Genomic DNA, 20,381 nt, shown 5'->3' with positions numbered 1-20,381 from the left:
TTTGTCTTACAGTGTGAGCTCAACCTGTAAAGTAAATGACGTAAAGTCATTTTAAACTGTTTGCCATGCTGCTGTCACACATCAGAGTCAGCGGTGTCTGCTGTAATTGTCAATTTGCTGTGTCATTACTTGTTTGTGTTAGTTTGCGTTTACAGCGTGGCCAAAACTCCACACGCTCATTTTCTGGCGACGACATCTAAAGAATGGCCCAAATAATTAGGTGAGTCATCAAATTACTGCCCACAGACATGCTGTTCTATACCTGAGATGCAGACGGACACGTACAAACAAACATAAACAGCTTGTACGTACACACGTCAGCCGCAGACTCAAAAATTGTGCGCGTTCTGACTCAAACACACACTTTCCCACATGCACAACTCTTGAAAACAGGTGATTTTAGCAGTAACGCACTCACCCGTGCAGATCCTCAGGTGTGTGTAAGTGTACGTGTGATTTATTCCAGGACTAAGTGTCGTCTCAGACCCGTGCCGGTCTCATCTCCGTCTCTGAGGGACACAAAGACGCCTGTCCATCCTGTCTGCCCGAGTGGCTCCTCTCCATTCACAAAAACGCACAGACGAGCATCCAACTACAAGCCCAAAACAACGGCACACGCGGACAGACTGAGAGGTTTGTGTGGAAGCTGACAGGAAGGAGGAGAGAGAGAGAGAGAGAGAGAGAGAGGAGGTGGATCTACTCTAGAGCAGCGATGTAGTTTTTATAGCTGGGTGGGAAGCTCAGGATAATAATACCCATCCTCCTCCACAACACAGTTTAAGCTCAGTATGTAATAAAGCCCATGGTGCACAAACCCTCTGATTTGGGGTCAGACAAAATGAATTTTTAGTTTTATTCGTGAAGGATTTGCAACTCGAACTTGGGCACAAATGAGGGAAGAGAGAGAAAAGTACCAGTTCTATATATGCAGAGGATGAATTAGAGGAAGGTAGAGGACCTGAAGTTCAGAATAGCATGCTACTCTTACTTCTTGCTTACTGAATACTGGACAATATGCTTTGTATATGGTCTTTTTTTATTTTATCTTTTAAAAACATATTGTCGCATAACCTAAATGGATTTAATTTGGCGCAGATTAAAAATAAAACAATTATTGGGGATTTTTCATTCAATTTTATTTAAACATTTGACAAACTGAGATGAGTCAAGAAAGAGATAGCGCGAGTTGTAATTAATGTTTGCCAACATGTAGCATACGACCAGAGCAAGCTTCAATGTATGCAAATGTAGTATGTATTTTATGCATGCAGAAAAAATTGCTTGCTGTACAATGATTGTTAACTAAGCTAAAAACATAAAAAATATTTTCATTGCTTTAAATAAAATATTTTAAAAACCTTAATTTAAATCAGCTAGTTGCCAAGGCAGCATTTCTTATTTTAAATTATAAAAACTATATAGACATGTTAAAAAAAATACTAAAACTTTAACTAAAATGAAAATGGAAAATATATTAAATTCAAAATATTAACAAAAACTATAATAGTATATACAGTAAGTGATCCTAAATGAACACAAGTGTAACAAAAGGAAGAGTAGTATAGTAGTATGCATATTTCTGTTGAATATTGTATGTCATTGAACGTGGTACACGTCAGATTTAATTAAATGACACTTTATATAATGCCAGAATTGAGACGTTACGACTTTCTAGTTAATTAGAAGTTGGTTGTTTTATACGTGTGGTTTGACCCATATTGCCGCTCAGACTGCATGTTCCTCAACAGGGCTGTTCAATTTCCCTTCGCTGAAACTGAAACCAGAGGTAGACGGCTAATCAGTTAGTTAACGTGTAAACTTATACTCACACTTGTGTGAAGAGTACATTAGTTCATCCAGACAGCAGTTTTTACTCTAATATATATATATATATATATATATATATATATATATATATATATATATATATATATATATATATATATATATATATGTAAGTTTTTTAATATATACAATTTTTTGTGTGATGGCATAGAAGCAGTTTTCAGCGAACAGTTCTTAAAGAAACACTTTTATTTCTTAGTTTGAAGAACCTTTTTCCACTTTAAAGAAGCTTTTGTGGAATGGAAAGATTCTATCAATGTTAAAGATTCTTTATGGAATCGTGGATGCCAATAAAGAACCTTTATTTTTAAGAATGTATATAATATATTTTTATAAAATAAATTTTTTTTATATATATATATATATATATATATATATATATATATATATATATAGTAAGTGTAAGTATATGTGTGTATATATATATATATATATATATATATATATATATATATATATATATATATATATATATATAAGAAAATATGATTAAACTATATATTGAAAATTATATAATTTTTAATACATATAGTTTAATCATACTTTTCTTCATAATGTTTAATAATTATTTATATTCTTTTTATACATATTTATATTATTTATATTCTTTTTATACATATATATATATATATATATATATATATATATATATATATATATATATATATATATGTATAAAAAGAATATAAATAATTATTAAACATTATGAAGAAAAGTATGATTAAACTATATGTATTAAAAATTATATAATTTTCAATATATAGTTTAATCATATTTTCTTATATATATATATATATATATATATATATATATATATATACATATACTTACACTTACTATATATATATATATATATATATATATATATATATATATATATATATATATATATATATATATATATATATATATATATATATATATATATATATATATATATATATATATATATATATATATATATATATACTAAATTTTAATAACAATTTCTTTGATTTTTAATATAAAGCTTACTCATATTTTCCTTATATTTTATTATATATATATATATAATATTTTTTTTTATAATTTAAAATAAGAAATGCTGCCTTGGCAACTAGCTGATTTAAATTAAGGTTTTTAAAATATTTTATTTAAAGCAATGAAAATATTTTTTATGTTTTTAGCTTAGTTAACAATCATTGTACAGCAAGCAATTTTTTCTGCATGCATAAAATACATACTACATTTGCATACATTGAAGCTTGCTCTGGTCGTATGCTACATGTTGGCAAACATGAATTACAACTTTCAATATATATATATATATATATTGGAATTTTTAATATATATATATATATATATATATATATATATATATATATATATATATATATATATATATATATATATATATATATATATATATATATATATAGTATATATAATCATACATTTCTCTGTGTTTGTGTGTGTGTATATATATATATATATATAATATGTAGAGAGAGAGAGAGAGATACACACACATGCACACACTGTAAATTTAAAAAAAAAATTTATACATGTAATTTCGTTTCCATAAGTTATAATATATTTTCCATAAGTAGTGTAGTTAAATGTGTTGAACATTTTATGGTACAACTATGCAAAAGTAGTAAAAGCAAATGTTTAAAAAAAGCTAATAATTAACACTCAACTATAGTAATTATGTCTAGGTGAAACAAAACATTTCTAAATATTTCTAAACTCTTAAAAAGGATGCGATTAAAGGAAAAAGTCAAGTGTGTGGTGTGATTTGACACGCGTGACATTTTTTCCCATATTTCATCTGATTCTGTGATCCTACTGAAAAAAGCTTAAGATTATTCGATGTACCTCTGAGTATGTAAAACTTGGCATATATCATGCATTTATCCATCCAGTGAATGTTTATGATCTTCTGTTTTTAAAGCTGGACATTGAGAAGATGGCCGATCTCGTCCTATAACACACTCACAGTCGATTATCGCTCTGTCAATGTTTTATGTAGTGTATTTGTGTTTTAATGTAATGTCTTTCAGATTTCTTTGAATGAGATCTCGTTTTACCACCATTTTGTAACAAAATCTCTCTTATCAAGGATAATAGAAAAGATCTCTTTTGTTCAGTCAAAATTGAACTCAAGCTAAAATCAGTGTGAAATTTAAAATGGCTCATGTTTGGATTGTTAGATGTACAGAAACTTTTTCAGAAATAGTCTTTGTGTGAAAAGAGAGAGAGAGGGAGTGTGTTTCCTTACAATCTATTGTTTCAAAAGCCATAAAACTATTACAGACTCTCGTTTGTGATTTTTGGCACTGTGACATTTTCCCGCAGCGTCTGTCTCTTTAAATCATGACTCGACGCTTTAACACGGACAGGATTTCCTTAATGACATCAAGAATCCACCTAGTTATGTAATTCATGACAGATTGATCATGACCTGCTTTTTAACAAGCACAGTTACTTTATACCAAAGCCAGCGTTTAACAGGGGGATTCTGGGTAAAATATGATTGAGATAGACTTCTTTGTACTGCTGAGAATGTGACGAATGTGAAATTCAAGAGATGGACACACACACACACACACACACACAACATTATTTGAAGGTATTCTCAGTTAGTTGTCATAGAAACCTCAAACAGGTGATTCTATGTTCGTTAAAACAGATTCCTGTATTAGAGTTTTATATACGCTCAGAATAAATGTGTCAAGCACATCTCATAACACAACACAAAAGACCTAAAAGAGAACTTTTTATTTTTATCTTTTTATTTTATTTTAACTTTTTATCTTCAGAAAACCACCAAACACTCATCTGAAGAACCTACAATGACACTTTATCCCAAGAACCTGGTTCTTTACAAGAGACCATGCTTCATATACTCTTTAAAATAAATGTTCTTCAGTGATTAATTCTTTTAAAGGACCATTTTTGGACATTGATAAAGTTCTAAAGTCATTGAAGGTTTTTTGGGTACCAGAACATTGGTGGTTTTCTAAAGAACTACAAAATAAAAGTTATTTTTTCACCCTGAAAAGTAGTTTGTGACGACTCTGAGAATGCGGCAGGTGTTTGTGTTGTGTTACGAATTGTGCTTGGCACATTTTAAAAATCGTAACGCAATCGATCCTGCATGGGTGACACTTTGTTTTGGTTGAGGTGTTCTGTCACTCTTTTGAAAATGCTTTAGTATCTGTGTCACTTTAGTATATTTGAGATATTATTATAGGTTATTATTAATGTTTTGAGTTAGTAGTTATATTTTCTGATTTCGTTTTTACTCTTAAAAATAAAAGTTCTTTTATTGGCATCGAAGGTTCCATGAAGAACCTTGAACTTCCATGGAATCTTTTAGTTGTACAAAAGGAACTTTTGTGGTGGAAAAGGGTTCTTTAGAATATTAAAATGTTTTTCGCACTAAGAAAAAAAGGGGTTCTGATGGCTGAAAGGAACCAAAAACGGTTCTTCTGTGGCATTGTGTTTTTGTAAAAAAATAATAATAATAATAAAAATTAAGTTTTTATCATTTTTTTTATTTAAGTTTTAGCTATTTTAGCACATCATGTCAAACTAAGTGAATTTTTTTGTGTTTTTTTATTTCTAGTGACAAATTTTTTTTAATGTTTTAGTAACCCTGTTCAGAATCAAATTTCTCAGACGTCTTTTGCATCAGTCAAAATGCAGTGAGAACTAAAGTGTTGTTTTTGTACAGCAGCAGTCAGACGAAGACGAGACACATTCAGAGCCACAACTGACATCCGTCTCAAACCCTTGTGTGTTTGGTGACCCCGTGATGCCCCATTTCAGGTAAGGTCAGATGTTTCTTTCTAGTTTGCAGAGGAGAGCATCTCTATCGAGTGCATTAGTGCCCGGCCACTTTTTCAGTGCCGTTGGTTCTGGAAGTATTTTTTTCCATCCATTTCTCCCATAGGGATTTCAAAATTGTCCTTGTTAAAGTGTTATAAGCCATGAACCAAGACAACCAGCTAAGAGGAGAATCATAAAATGATTTCAAACTATGATTTGTAACAATTAGTTCTTGAAAATTTGACAAAAAGACAAAGCTACAAGACTGTGTACTTTCTTTAGTAAGGGAAAGAACTACAATCCCATGAAGCATTGCAAACAGCATAATCAAATTAAAATGATGGAGAAATATGTAACTGCATATAAAATGTTAAATATATATATATAAACAATATATTTTAAGTTTATTGCAAAATATATTGAAATATTGAAATATTTTGAGAGTGCTTCATGGGAATGGGCAGAGCTAAAGAGACCTTTTGGTGGTTTTTGCTTGTTTCGACTCTCTGATTGGTTGAATTTTCTGTACAGAATCATGGGTAATGTAGTTTTTCAGCAGGAATTCCACTGTTAAAACTGTTGAAATAATGCGGGGTGATGGCTTCAACAGAAGCAAATACTATTGATTAACAACCTCGCAGCTCACAGCAAGGCTTTTTTAAAGTTATCGTTAAAGCTGCAGTCTGTAAGTTTTGCCTCTTTGTCGCCATCTCTGTTCAAAACCTGCAATTGCAGTTATTTGCGTAATTATCATCTTTACGTGTGTTGTGCATCGGCACGGCTCCTCAGCGCAGACGAATCTCACATCAGTGAGGATACTGTACTTCAGAATCACAGATTCTACGTCTTGGAAGTTTGACCAAAATAAGAATTTTGTCATCTGAACAAATCTGTGGGAGAAAAGCATTACAGTAAATCACGCTGCCAATGGTGATTAAATCTAACAATCGCTTAGCTCATATCCCATCAAACCATGCAAATTATTATTGTTATAGTTTGTTCTCAAATTGTTAATTTTAACAATATCAGCATTGTGTGACAATGTGTATGTAGTGTGTATTACACTCTAAAATATGTTGGGTTAAAAACAACCCAAGTTGGGTTGAAAATGGACAAACCCAGCGATTGGGTTGTTTTAACCCAACTGTTGGGTTAAATGTTTGCCCAACCTGCTGGGTAGTTTTACTTAACTCAACTATTGTTTAAAAATTACAGTATTGCTTACTTAAAATGAACCCAAAATATCTTGAAAATTAACATTTATTAATATGTTTAATAAATGGACATTTTAATTTCATTTTAGATTCATTTTATGTCAGACATATAGTCATTTTCAAACAATAGTTGGGTTAAATAAAACTAACCAGCAGGTTGGGCAAACATTTAACCCAACAGTTGGGTTAAAACAACCCAATCGCTGGGTTTGTCCATTTTCAACCCAACTTGGGTTGTTTTTAACCCAGCATTTTTTAGAGTGTAGCGTTACATGTAGATTTCAATTTCTGTACAGTCTAATGTCTAACATAGGATGACCATATTTTGATTACAGAAAACCAGGACACTCGGCCCAGCAATGAGATACTCAAATGATACTCGAAATTTACTCAAAGATGCCTTATAATTTCAATACATTTAAAGTATGCCTCCTCTGTATGGATATTATATTACAAAATACTATCTATAACCAATGACACAAATTCAGATAGACTTCTCAGAGGTTACTCAACATGTTTTATTATGACAAGTTTCAAAAATAATGATGGAAATAATGTCTCTTCTGTATTAGAAAAATAATAAATAACTAAAAAAATACCTCTGCTATATTAGCAATCCAAATTTAACAGAAAATAGCTCTCACAAACTTACAAAAACTAACTAACAAAAAATATCTATATCTTTTTTCTTCTTCATCCTCGTTTTCCTCTTCATCCTGTTTTTCTTACTCATCCTCCTTGTTTGCCCATCTATATTTTGCTGTAGAGCTGATCTTTCAAAGCAATTTTTTGTTGCTTAACAAACAAGCATGAAAGTTATAAAGAAATATAGGCCTATCAGCTGTTACATCGCAAGGTACAACGGAAGAGCAGAACGAGCTGAACTCATTATAGACGACAGCTGAAGGTTGTTCTGCTGTTACACGAAGTATCTGTTATTCAGTTACAGACGACTGCACAAATCATGCATACTAATGAAAACATTAAACTGTTACCTAGTAATAAACAACTGTAGTTTAGGCGTAAGTCAGTTGTGACACTGAGAATAAAGTTACCTTTATGGAATAATCCACTAATGTCTTGAGATACAATGTGAACTAATATTCTCAGTTGCACATGCATTATTACTATATGAATATTAACTCATTAATATTCATGTATGCTCCGCCTTCGGAAACCGAAAATCTCGTAACACCGATCAATTTAATGAAAACCAGGACATTTTCATCACTTTCTAAAAAACAACCAGGACGGCCAGGACAGGACATGGAAAACCGGACATTTGGTCACCCTAGTCTAACGTTAATTTGTCATACCATACAATCCGCCATCAACTTAAGTTTAATTATTCCAGCTGCTGTGAGAAAAGGCTATAAATGATCCGCTACCAGCAGCATTCTCCATATGCCATTTAGCCTACTAGCTGGGACTTCTTTATGTAAACCGACGTGACATAATGACGCAAAGATGAACAGCTGCATGCTCGAATTTCCTGCGGAAACCCACCAGTACCACTCGAATTAGAAAACATTATCACAAGCTTACCAATGTGAATCGGGCTAAGGTAAGGAGATAGTACTGGCTGGTTATGTACTTGATTTTGGATCAATTTTAACTAAAAAAAGTTACCGACTGCAGCTTTAAAAATCCCTAAAGAGAAAATAAATGTTTTTACTTCTGGAACTTCTGGAGTGTTGAACTAAGTCCTGCAACGTTTGTGATCCAGACATGAATGATTCCTAGAGAGTTGTGCTGTTACTTTACTAAAAAAGTGATTTTTCAAGTATCAACCACACCAAACATCATAGCAACACCCATGCATCATGCAGCACTCCCTAGCATTTACGTAGTCAAGCACCAAAAACTTTAATTCCATCAACAACTTGATACTGGTGTGTGTGTGTGTGTGATCAAATCTGACGTGTAAATTCATCCTTTGGATTTGCAATTTGGGATGCCGTGCACAGATGTATTCTGGGAGTGGGGGCTTTGGCGCTCAAGGGTGTGGCCTTGTGGGAAAAATTTGTCATTTCTGCCCACTTACAGACAAACCCACCAACTAGGGTGGGAAACAGTCGTCCAAGGACGACACACACACACACACATACAGACAGCCCAAAATATGCAACAAGGTCATCTGTGAACCCCTCCACACATGAGCTCCTGTTTTTACGGGATGTGTTGTGTCTTTTGGTCGGCTTAATCTGTGTTATCTGGTATCTTCTACACACACACACACACTTAGACAACAGAGAAACGGTGAACGTTTTTGGAAATGCTGCTGATAAGAAAGTTTTTATCTGTGTTTTTGTCTTAGTCAGGCTTGTCAGTCTGTGTGTGTGAGTGAGTGTGAACTACATGTCGATAATGATTCAAGCATTAATTGCTTTATCAGTGTATTGTGTCATTCCTCAGAGCATGATGGGAAATATTAGGGATGCACAATATATCAGCCACCATGTTGCTATTGACTGATATATGTTCATTTTTAATGTTATCATTATCGGCCAGATATATTTGGCCAATATATTAAAGCTGATAAATTTCCTTCAGCTGAGACGCTTCAGATGTGCACTGTTCACCATGCTTGAAATATGATTGAAATCACTTCAAAAAGAAAAATACAGTAAAGTGCAACACAAATCAGGCTCTCAAAAATCATATACAAATTTGGATTTAGATTTATCAGCCAATCTATCGGTTATCGGCTTTCAAATATAAAGGGTTATTGGTATCGGCCAAAATGTTCAAATCGTTGCATCCCTAGGAAATATAGTTTCGTTGTGCAAGCCTATCGAAATGTATACATGCTAAATTGTACATTTAAACATCGTCAATTACATTTAACATTTATGCGTATGGCAGACGCTTTTTGTTAATGTATTGAAGGTGTACGTTTTATTAGTTCATGCATTCGTAGTCATTACTAACACCACACTCTACAGGGATTACCAATTATTATGATAGAAACCAATTAACTCCAGCAATTATTCTGTAATTAACACACCTTCAACCCAGATAGTTGTGGCTTAAAGGAAAACCGGAGTATCCTGTTGGTGACTACGGCATTGTGCTGGTGTTGCGACACATTTGAAGGCAGACACTTAATGTACCGAAATGTACATCCCCTAATATGTCGTTAATCAAACTAATCATGCATGTAAAGCACAGATCTCACACGTGTTTGCGACAGATGGAGTGTGTGAGGGTGTGTGTTTTTTGTGTTTTTTGAGATGCTCCTTCTGAAAGGACATTTTTGTGGAGGATTGTGAGGGGGAGGCTGGCCCGTGTGTGTGTGTGTGTGTGAGTGAGTGATTATGACTAGCCCCTGTCTGCCCTCGGGCCCTCTGGCTCTACCTAATTAAAACCAACCAGGCTGCAGGGCACAGGAGACAGATGTCTGTCAAAGCGCGCTCACACACACACACACACACACACACACACACACACACACATAGACACACAAGATGCAAGCTTTCATAGTGATCAGTCACAACTGTATGCACATATGTTGCTTCATGCAAAAAAATGCAAACGCATATCACACACATGCTCTCATGCACAACGTTCAATTGAAATATATATATATATATATATATATATATATATATATATATATATATATATATATATATATATATATATATATATTGGCACTGTATATTCAGCTTTTTGCCTCACAAAACCAAGTTATATGTAGTGATGGACCAATATAAAAAAAATGATATATTTATTTATATATAATATTTATATATAAACAATTAACAGAACAATTAATATATTTAACAGTACAATTAAAGAAAGTAATATTTTTATTAATTTAACATTAATTGAGTGTGTTCCAATATACATACATTGTCATTGTTTAAAAAAAATGAAAAAATACATTTTAAAAAGTGCATATATATTCATATTTTTCTATAATTTTTAACATGTTTTATATTATTAATTTTTTAATCAAAAATGACAATGTACTTCTGTTTATAAAAAACATTAAAAGTGTGTGTATATATATATATATATATATATATATATATATATATATATATATATATATATTTACTGTATACCATATATTATATATTTACTGTATACCATATATTATGTATGTACTTATTGTATACTACATATTATATAATGTATACAATATATTATATATAATATTTTATATAATTTATAACAAGCTTTTTTTATAAATATAGTTGTGTGTCATATATATATATATATATATATATATATATATATATATATACATTAAAGAAATGTATTTTTTTTAAATTGGAACTTGAAATTATATTTTATAAACATGTATTAATTTATATATAAATTAATATATAAATTATATATAAATATAAATTAATACGCTTATAAATTATACGTTTCAATTTTTAAAATAAAAATACATTTCTTTAATGTATGAAGTACATTTAATTTATATATTATTAATAATAAATATATTGTGTATATATTTAATATAATTTAATATTTTTTATATTGTATTTTATTGATAGTGACAGCCTGAAATTAGATCAGAAATTAACAAAAATTGGGTGAAACGTATCATGAAATCTAGAGTTAATTCGGGTCGTCCAGCATGTGCACTACCTACCAGGTCAGGACTTTGGCAATATATGTTAAACATTTCCCTCTATTTTGGAATAAAGCTTATATAAAATGTGTTGTTTGTCATTGTATATTAGCAGTGTATCGCCCGTGCTGCTCTGTAGATCCTATCGGCCACTGGAAACCTGTTTAAGTCATTTTTATCATAAAAATATCCAGACACAATACTATAACCAGCAGCTACCAAACACTGAGATAATTCCTCAATCATGTGTACTTCCTGCCGTCACACATTACAACCCGACTGTCAGTCCATCAGGCCCGAGAGTGGCCTGCTGTGATACCTAAACTCTTGTGCTGAGGTTTCTGCTCCAGTGTGTGTGTTATGTGGGGTTAGGGTGGGTGGATCAATGTGTCCTTATTTTAAACTGAGTGAGTGAGTGAGTGAGTGAGTGAGTGAGTGATAGCCCACACACTCATTTCTATTGCTGTCTTTCTCTCCATGCACCCCTCCTCTGTGCCTCTCCTCTTTTCTCTCACCAGTGGGTGGACCCAGTTTCAAAACCAAAATCTTACAGCAACATTACAAAACGGCCCACTTTCCCTATCTTTGTGTGTGTGTGGTTGACTGAGCTTGGTTTCTCTACGTAAACGTGTGTTGTGGTGTGTCGCCCTCAATAATACTGTGTGTGTGATCATTTCAAACTTGCATTTCAAACATGTTTGTGTGTGTTTCGGCTTCTGTAATTCACCCACAGCAACAGAGAGAGGAGAGAGTCTGGGAGTTGCCACTGGTTACAGTGACTCTTCTCACACAGGAAACACCTACAGGAGTTTAGATGTTCCCCAATCAGCTGCTCTCACATCACACTCACTTTTCATAGAAGACCAGAGGAAATCAGTCAAACACACACACACACACATGGCCCAAAGCTGAAATCTAACAGATCAGGCTTAAACAAGAAGAAAGATGTGTCAGCTGAAAGAAACTCAACTATGTTACAGTACAAGAAGTAGTAGTATAGCTGTACACTTGACAATGAAGAATACCTAAGTTTAGTTGTAGTATAGTCTAGCTATAGAACAGAATAGTTATAGTTTGAGTATAGTATGATAAAATATAGAATAATGAAGTATAGTCTAGCTATACAAACGTTAAATTTAGTATGATATAGCAGAGTAAAGTCTGGTTATATAGTTATGGAGCAGTAATGTTTGATATAATACAGTCTAATCATGTTTGGTTGTAGTAAGTATAGTTACAGTCTAGTGATAGAATAGAAAGTTTAGTATAGTGTAGTGATAGAAGAGTTACATTTATTAACTGAACAGTATAGTATACTCATGTCTAATCAGGTTTGGTTATAGTAAAGTATAGTCTGGTGTAGTTTTCTCAAAAGTACTGACTTCGATACCAAGTCGGTACTGAAATGTTAAAAATGTGATGCTTTGAGCGCATTCATAAACACTTCTGATTGGCTATTGCATTCACATGCTCAACAGATATGTCTGTGATTGGCTACAATGATCAACGCTTCAAAAACATGTTGTAAATTGTCATCAATGACGCTCTTCACTGAGCGCTTGAGATACACACAGGAGCGCTTGAAAACAGTCGTCTCTTAGCGGATTGGTCTGCTGATCAGGGTTGCCAGATTTTCACAACAAAACCCACCAAATTGCTACTCAAAACTAGCCCAAGCACATTTCAGGGGGGGCCCTTGGTAAAAATCGCGTTCCGGGGGGTAAAATCTGCTTTTTTTACATTCCAGTGGCCAAATATCATATTTGGGGTCATTTCAACTTGCAGACATGAAAAATAACCCCTGGCAACAGTGTTAAAGGACTTGGCAACACTGCTGCTGATAGACGCCTGTTTTCGAACGCTCCTGCTTGCAAAACGCTTTCAAATTCAAACACTTCAGTGTGCTTTTGATCACTGTAGCCATACACAGACGTATCTGTTAAGCGTGTGAACACAGTGGCCAATCAGAGGTGTTTACAAATCCGCTCAACAGCACTCAAATCATCAAATTTTTTTAAATTTCAGTACCGAATTGGTATTCTATGCTTGGAATCGTGAGATATTAAGTCAGAATTGCAAGTTATAAAGTCAGAATTGTTATAAAGTCAGAATTGCGAGTTATAAAGTCAGAATTGTTAAAGTCAAAAATTGTGAGATATAAAGTCAGAATTGCGAGATAAAAAGTCATAATTGTGAGATATAAAGTCAGAATTGCGAGTTATAAAGTTAGAATTGCGAGATATAAAGTCAGAATTGTTATAATGTAAAAAATTGCAAGATAAAAAGTAAAAAATTGCATGATATAAAGTCAGAATTGCGAGTTATAAAGTAAGAATTGCGAGATATAAAGTCAGAATTGTTATAATGTCAAAAATTGCAAGATAAAAAGTAAAAAATTGCATGATATAAAGTCAGAATTGCGAGTTATAAAGTCAGAATTGCGAGATATAAAGTCAGAATTGTGAGATATAAAGTCAGAATTGTGAGATATAAAGTCGGAATTTGAGTTATAAAGTCAGAATTGCGAGATATAAAGTCAGAATTGTTATAATGTCAAAAATTGCAAGATAAAAAGTAAAAAATTGCATGATATAAAGTCAGAATTGCGAGTTATAAAGTCAGAATTGCGAGATATAAAGTTAGAATTGCGAGATATAAAGTCAGAATTGCGAGTTATAAAGTTAGAATTGCGAAATATAAAGTCAGAATTGCGAGTTATAAAGTCAGAATTGTGTGATATAAAGTCGGAATTTGAGTTATAAAGTCAGAATTTGAGTTATAAAGTCAGAATTGCGAGTTATAAAGTCAGAATTGCGAGTTATAAAGTTAGAAGTGCGAGTTATAAAGTCAGAATTGCGAGTTATAAAGTTAGAAGTGCGAGTTATAAAGTCAGAATTCTTATAAATCAAAAATTGCAAGATAAAAAGTAAAGAATTGCGAGATATAAAGTCAGAATTGTTATAATGTCAAAAATTGCAAGATAAAAAGTAAAAAATTACATGATATAAAGTCAGAATTGCGAGATATAAAGTTAGAATTGCGAGATATAAAGTCAGAATTGCGAGTTATAAAGTTAGAATTGCGAGATATAAAGTCGGAATTTGAGTTACAAAGTCAGAATTGCGAGTTATAAAGTCAGAATTGCGAGATATAAAGTCAGAATTGCGAGTTATTGAGTCAGAATTGCGAGTTATTAAGTCAGAATTGCGAGTTATAAAGTCAGAATTGTGAGATATAAAGTTAGAATTGCGAGATATAAAGTCAGAATTGTGAGTTATAAAGTCAGAATTGCGAGTTATAAAGTCAGAATTGCGAGTTATAAAGTTAGAATTGCGAGTTATAAAGTCAGAATTCTTATAAAGTAAAAAATTGCAAGATAAAAAGTAAAAAATTGCATGATATAAAGTCAGAATTGCGAGATATAAAGTTAGAATTGCGAGATATAAAGTCAGAATTGCGAGTTATAAAGTTAGAATTGTGAGATATAAAGTCGGAATTTGAGTTATAAAGTCAGAATTGTGAGATATAAAGTCAGAATTGCGAGTTATAAAGTTAGAATTGTGAGATATAAAGTCGGAATTTGAGTTATAAAGTCAGAATTGTGAGATATAAAGTCAGAATTGCGAGATATAAAGTCGGAATTTGAGTTATAAAGTCAGAATTTGAGTTACAAAGTCAGAATTGCGAGTTATAAAGTCAGAATTGCGAGATATAAAGTCAGAATTGCGAGTTATTGAGTCAGAATTGCGAGTTATTAAGTCAGAATTGCGAGTTATAAAGTTAGAATTGCGAGTTATAAAGTTAGAATTGCGAGTTATAAAGTCAGAATTCTTATAAAGTAAAAAATTGCAAGATAAAAAGTAAAAAATTGCATGATATAAAGTCAGAATTGCGAGTTATAAAGTCAGAATTGCGAGTTATAAAGTCAGAATTTTGAGTTATAAAGTCAGAATTGCGACTTTATATCACACAATTCTGACTTTATATCACGTAATTTTGACTATAACTTTATAATCTTGCAATTCTGAGAAAAAAAGTTGCAATTAACTTTTTTATTTTAACCAGCTTCCATATAAAAGAGTAAAGTTTAGTTATAGTACGTCCAATAATAATTGGTTATAGTGTAGTCTAGTTATAGATTAGAAATAGGACAGATTATAGTACAGTAATGTCTAATCAGGTTTGGTACAGTTTCAGTAAAATATAATAATAATATGGTATAGCAATAGAGTACGTTACGTCTAATAAAGTCTGATTGTATTATTGTAAAGTCTAGTTATAGTACAGTAAAGTCTTGTTAAACAGTAATTATTGTAGTATCTATCTAGATCAGATTATGATCTTTATAATTATGATGTTTATGATGTTTAGTTTATATCAAACAGGCTACCTGTAGAGAGTCATTGTATAGGCATACTACTTTTTCTTCTTTCTGGAGACTTTGACCTAAATGTGTAGTTAATTTCCTGTTTGTTATGGGTGATTAGTCATGTGACCTTGTGATGTGTAGGAACTTCTAAAGAAAAACACTCTTTCTTGAAGAAACCTCAAATAATCCCAGCCATCGCAGCACTCAGAGATTATAAATAGAGGCTCGGCTCACTCGCCGTGACCATAGTGATAGTGAAATTACATGATCATGTGACCTGTTGAATTGCCATTAAAATTAACATGCTATGACATCCGGTACTTGGATGGATGGTTGTAAATATCCAGTGTTAACCGTTTAACTATTGAATTAATCAGCGGTTATTCAGAGCAGGATCATAAAAGATTCAGTCATGACCTCCGAAAACACATTCATTAGAAGCGGTTTATGCAGCGGAAAACGAATTGATCAGTGAGAGTTTAACTGTCTGTGTCTCTCTGTGTAAAGGTGAGGTCAGGACAGTGCTCACGGTTTGACAGATAAGCTTTACCTAAGATAAGATGAAGAGAGAGGAAGGAAAATGACATATAGGCAGGCACTATTTCAGTCTCTGTTTGAGTGTGCTGTTGGGCGGCTGTGTCATCAGAAACAGACGTGTGTGAGAGGATGTGAATCCCCTAACTTTCACTTTGGGTCGTAAACTGGACAAACTTACTCTTATTAGATTGATCCGCTGCTTACAAACGCACGCACATTCATAGAAGAGGCCGGGTTCACATGTCTACATTTAGTCAAATCAAACCACAGAATTAAAAGAAATGATCAGCTGATCACTATCACAAAATAAACCCTGACGGGATGATCAGGACGTGTTGTTTCACCCTGAGGGAGTTATTTTGTGATAATGAAACTAGCACGGATGGATTTGGTGACTAAATAATTTCACTTTGGAGGAGGGTCGTTTTTGCAGAAATGAAACCAGCACATATATGTAGGACATCGTTGCCTGGGACAACGATGAATTATTCAATTTGGCATCATGATGCGCGCACATCTTTTACTGCATAATGTCATATGTGACCAATCAGAATCAAGCTGTGTAACACAATTAAATGCAAAAGCGGCCATTTTTCAGTCGATCTGATATCTCATTATGCTCATTGTTGATTTTGAAGGATTTTCTCTCTTTTTAACACTTCTTTATCAAATCGAAATGTTATTTTCAGTAGCTAAATTACTGTATAAAGTGTGTTTTTTATTATTAAACAAAAATAATTCGGACCAAAAAAGTAGCAATGCGTTTGTGCCAATAACAGCACTATATGTAAATCAATATTTGAATCTGCTCACATCACAATCCCTTATCAATATCTGTTTTGTTCAGTGACTAAACATCAATTCTCTATTCCAGACTGTCAGTCAGACCACATTTGACTGAGATATATTATAAACGCTATAAACAAGCTTTTGTTTGGACATACTCACTGATATGGAAGCTTGTTTCCGCCACGGAATAAAAAAAAGAGATAATTGCGACTTTTTAGCTTACAATTCTCTTTTTTTCTCGAAATTGCGAGTTTACATCTTGCAATTTTGACTTCTTATCTCAGAATTGCAAGTTTATGTCTCAAGTTTGCTAGTTTATATTATTTTCTCAGAATTGCGAGTTATAAAGTCAGAATTGCGTGATATAAACTTTTGGACTTTTTTCTTGCAATTCTGACTTTTTTTTCTCAGAATTGTGAGTTATAAAGTCCAAATCCAATTCCAAGAAAAAAGGACTTTTTTCTCAGAATTGCAAGTTTATGTCTCGCATTTTTGACTTTATATCACGCAATTGCGACTTTATAACTCATAATTGCGAGTTTATATCACACAGTTCTAACTTTATAACTTGCAATTGCTAGTTTATATCACTCAATTGTGAGATAAAAAGTCACAATTACCTTTTTATTTTTTATTCAGTGGTGGAAACAAGCTTCCATTGACTGATCCCCATAAAGTTGATGTACAAAAATGGTGGTGAAACAAGCAATTAATCATTTTATTCAGCAAGGATTAATTAAACGGATCAGAAGTGACAGTAAATACATTAATAATGTATCAGCTTCAACAAAAATACTGTTTTTAACATTGATATTAACCAGAAATGTTTCTTGAGCACCAAATCAGAATATTAGAATGATTTCTGAAGGATCATGTGACACTGAACACTGGAGTAATGATGCTGAAAATACAGCTTTGATCACAGGAATAAATTACATTTTACCATATATTCACATAGAAAGCAGTTATTTTAAATTGCAATAATATTTCATAATATTACAGTTTTACTGTATTTTTGTACTGTATTTATTTCAGCCTTGGCGAGCAGAAGAGACTTCTTTAAAAAAATCTTACAGAAGTGTATATACATTCTCAGCAACACTGGGTGTGTTTTTTGACTACCTGTTCTACCTATATATACTGTTATGGAAAAGTGTAGTTCAATTAGTAGCTTCTTTTTGAAAGTTCTGATGTTCTAAAACCTTGTCATTGTTCTGAGCTGTGTGTGTGTGTGTGTGTGTGTAGTTTCTCTGTGTGTTCGCAGCAGTGATCTAGAACCGCTCTGAGATCCCGATCATTGTTCTGGTTACCTCGTTCCCACACCCTCCCGCGTGGAGCGCACCGCACTGTCGAATGTTTGAGAACACGCCAGTGTAAAAGTATCTGCCGTGTAACAAAAGACTGCTTCGGATCAGGTTCAACTTTGATAAACCTTGTCCTAGTGACTCGACAGACAAAGGCGTGGTGCGTATCCTGGCATAACCCCGTTCCCTCGCGCTGCTCTCCGTTTCTTCTCTCTCTGAGTGACGGTGAGGTTTGGACTCCCACCGCAGGAGTTTTTATGTAATCACGGCCTGTTAATGTCGGGTTAATCAGAGCTGCTCGAACATGCCGTGATGGATCTGAAAGCAGCTGCTTGGCATTGAAAGGAAATCTGGTACCCGTCACAGCCACAATTAAAATGAATGAATAATTGAGACCGGCGGTCATCTGCCCATTCACCTGATATACTGTGTCCCTGACCACACCGAACAAAGCTCCCCCCCCCCCTCTTTCTCTCTCTCTCTCTGTGTGTGTGCGTATACTGTATTCACACAGTTTACCTGAGTGCACTGAATGTACATGTTTGAATACTTCAGCATTTAAGCCTCCAGATTCATGATAGAGTCTTGGCTTATGCTCACAAAGAGAGCAGATGAATGATGTTTCCTGTATTCTGTCTTAGACTTGGCCAGTGCTGTTCACAGATTCATCGCATGTGAAGTTTCCGCAAAATAAAAGTCACAGCAGATAGTGGAAGCAATGCTGATCAGTGTTTTCAAAGCAATTTTTTGTCCTAAAAAGGTATATGTATATATGTGTATCTATATCTATCTATCTGTCTATATATATATATATATATATATATATATATATTAAAGTTCTAATTTTGTTCATTAGAATGTTCACTTTAAATTTGAATATTTTGAATTTTTTATATTCTTTTGAAGAATCTTTTTATTTTGAAAGGTCAAGATTCCGCACGTCAAGCAGTTACATTGTTACAGTTTGAAATGCTGATAATCATTCTGAAATCTTCAGCTGATTTGAAAGTTAATAATAATTGATTTCGATGAATGAGTCAGTTTTTATGTTTATATTGTTCCCTATGAATATACAATAATATATCCCTTACAAGACAGTACTGTGCTATTTTCACTTATTTGAAGTACTTCTATAATGAATGATTCTAAGTCTAAAATAGATTTAGATTTTTTTTTTTTAATTGAGCATTATTGTAAAATGATATCAAGTGCAGATATTTTCCGATTTGTTTTGTAAACGTTCCCCATATTTAAATTTTGCTCTCATGCGTTTTTATGCTTAGTTTCTGTAGTGGCGAAACCGATAACATTTGTCACAAAACTCACTAAAGCCTGGTTTGTCTCAAACTGGAGTTCTCTTGCAGGGCAACTCTGAGTGATGCTGAGATAGCATCAGACCCCCGTCCCTGACCTGTCATCTCATTTTACTGTATTAGACTTTCTAATTAAAAAGACAGTGAGAACGAGGGGGTGGGGGGGTCCCGCAGAATCTAGTGCACTTTACATGACAGATGCGCAAGACGAGCTGAACAAATGCCATCACAAACCCTTTACATTTCACCGCAGACAGTGATGGAGTAGTAAGACAGGCACCAATAGAAACAAACTTAGAGAAAGCGAAAGACAGAGACACACACAGTAGTGGTTGCTGACCTTTAGGTGTTGCTGGAGGAGTTGCTTCTTGGAGAGAAGTCTCTGCGTGTCAGGAAACAGACTGCTATCCTCCGATTCAAACATGTGAAAGTGAACACAGACGAGAGAGAGAGAGAGAGAGAGAGAGCGACAGGGGGAGAGAGATAAGCAGAGGAGTTGCGTTTTGCACAGAAGGTGTGTCGTGAATCAGGGAGAGAGAAAGAGAGACGGAGAGAGAGACACTAAACAAAAGTTCACACCCACCCAGCCCTCCCTCCAAACCAAAAGTA

At 33.3% G+C, this 20,381-nt stretch overlaps 1 protein-coding gene across 1 annotated transcript in view; it reads right to left on the bottom strand.

The window, feature by feature from the left end:
• The window catches only part of LOC137013216 (zinc finger and BTB domain-containing protein 7C), a 45,274-nt gene extending 25,095 nt beyond the window's left edge, over nt 1–20,179 (bottom strand). Inside the window, exon 1 of the mRNA XM_067376869.1 lies at nt 20,113–20,179. The gene's annotated coding sequence lies outside the window, so the exon portion shown is untranslated. The remainder of the gene's footprint in view (nt 1–20,112) is intronic.
• Between the last annotated feature and the right edge of the window lie 202 nt (nt 20,180–20,381).

The sequence above is a fragment of the Chanodichthys erythropterus genome, chromosome 22 (genome assembly GCF_024489055.1).
Source record: "Chanodichthys erythropterus isolate Z2021 chromosome 22, ASM2448905v1, whole genome shotgun sequence".
Lineage (NCBI taxonomy): Eukaryota > Metazoa > Chordata > Actinopteri > Cypriniformes > Xenocyprididae > Chanodichthys > Chanodichthys erythropterus.
The sequence above is the reverse complement of the archived record's forward strand: the minus strand, read 5'-3'. Positions and strand labels throughout refer to the sequence as shown.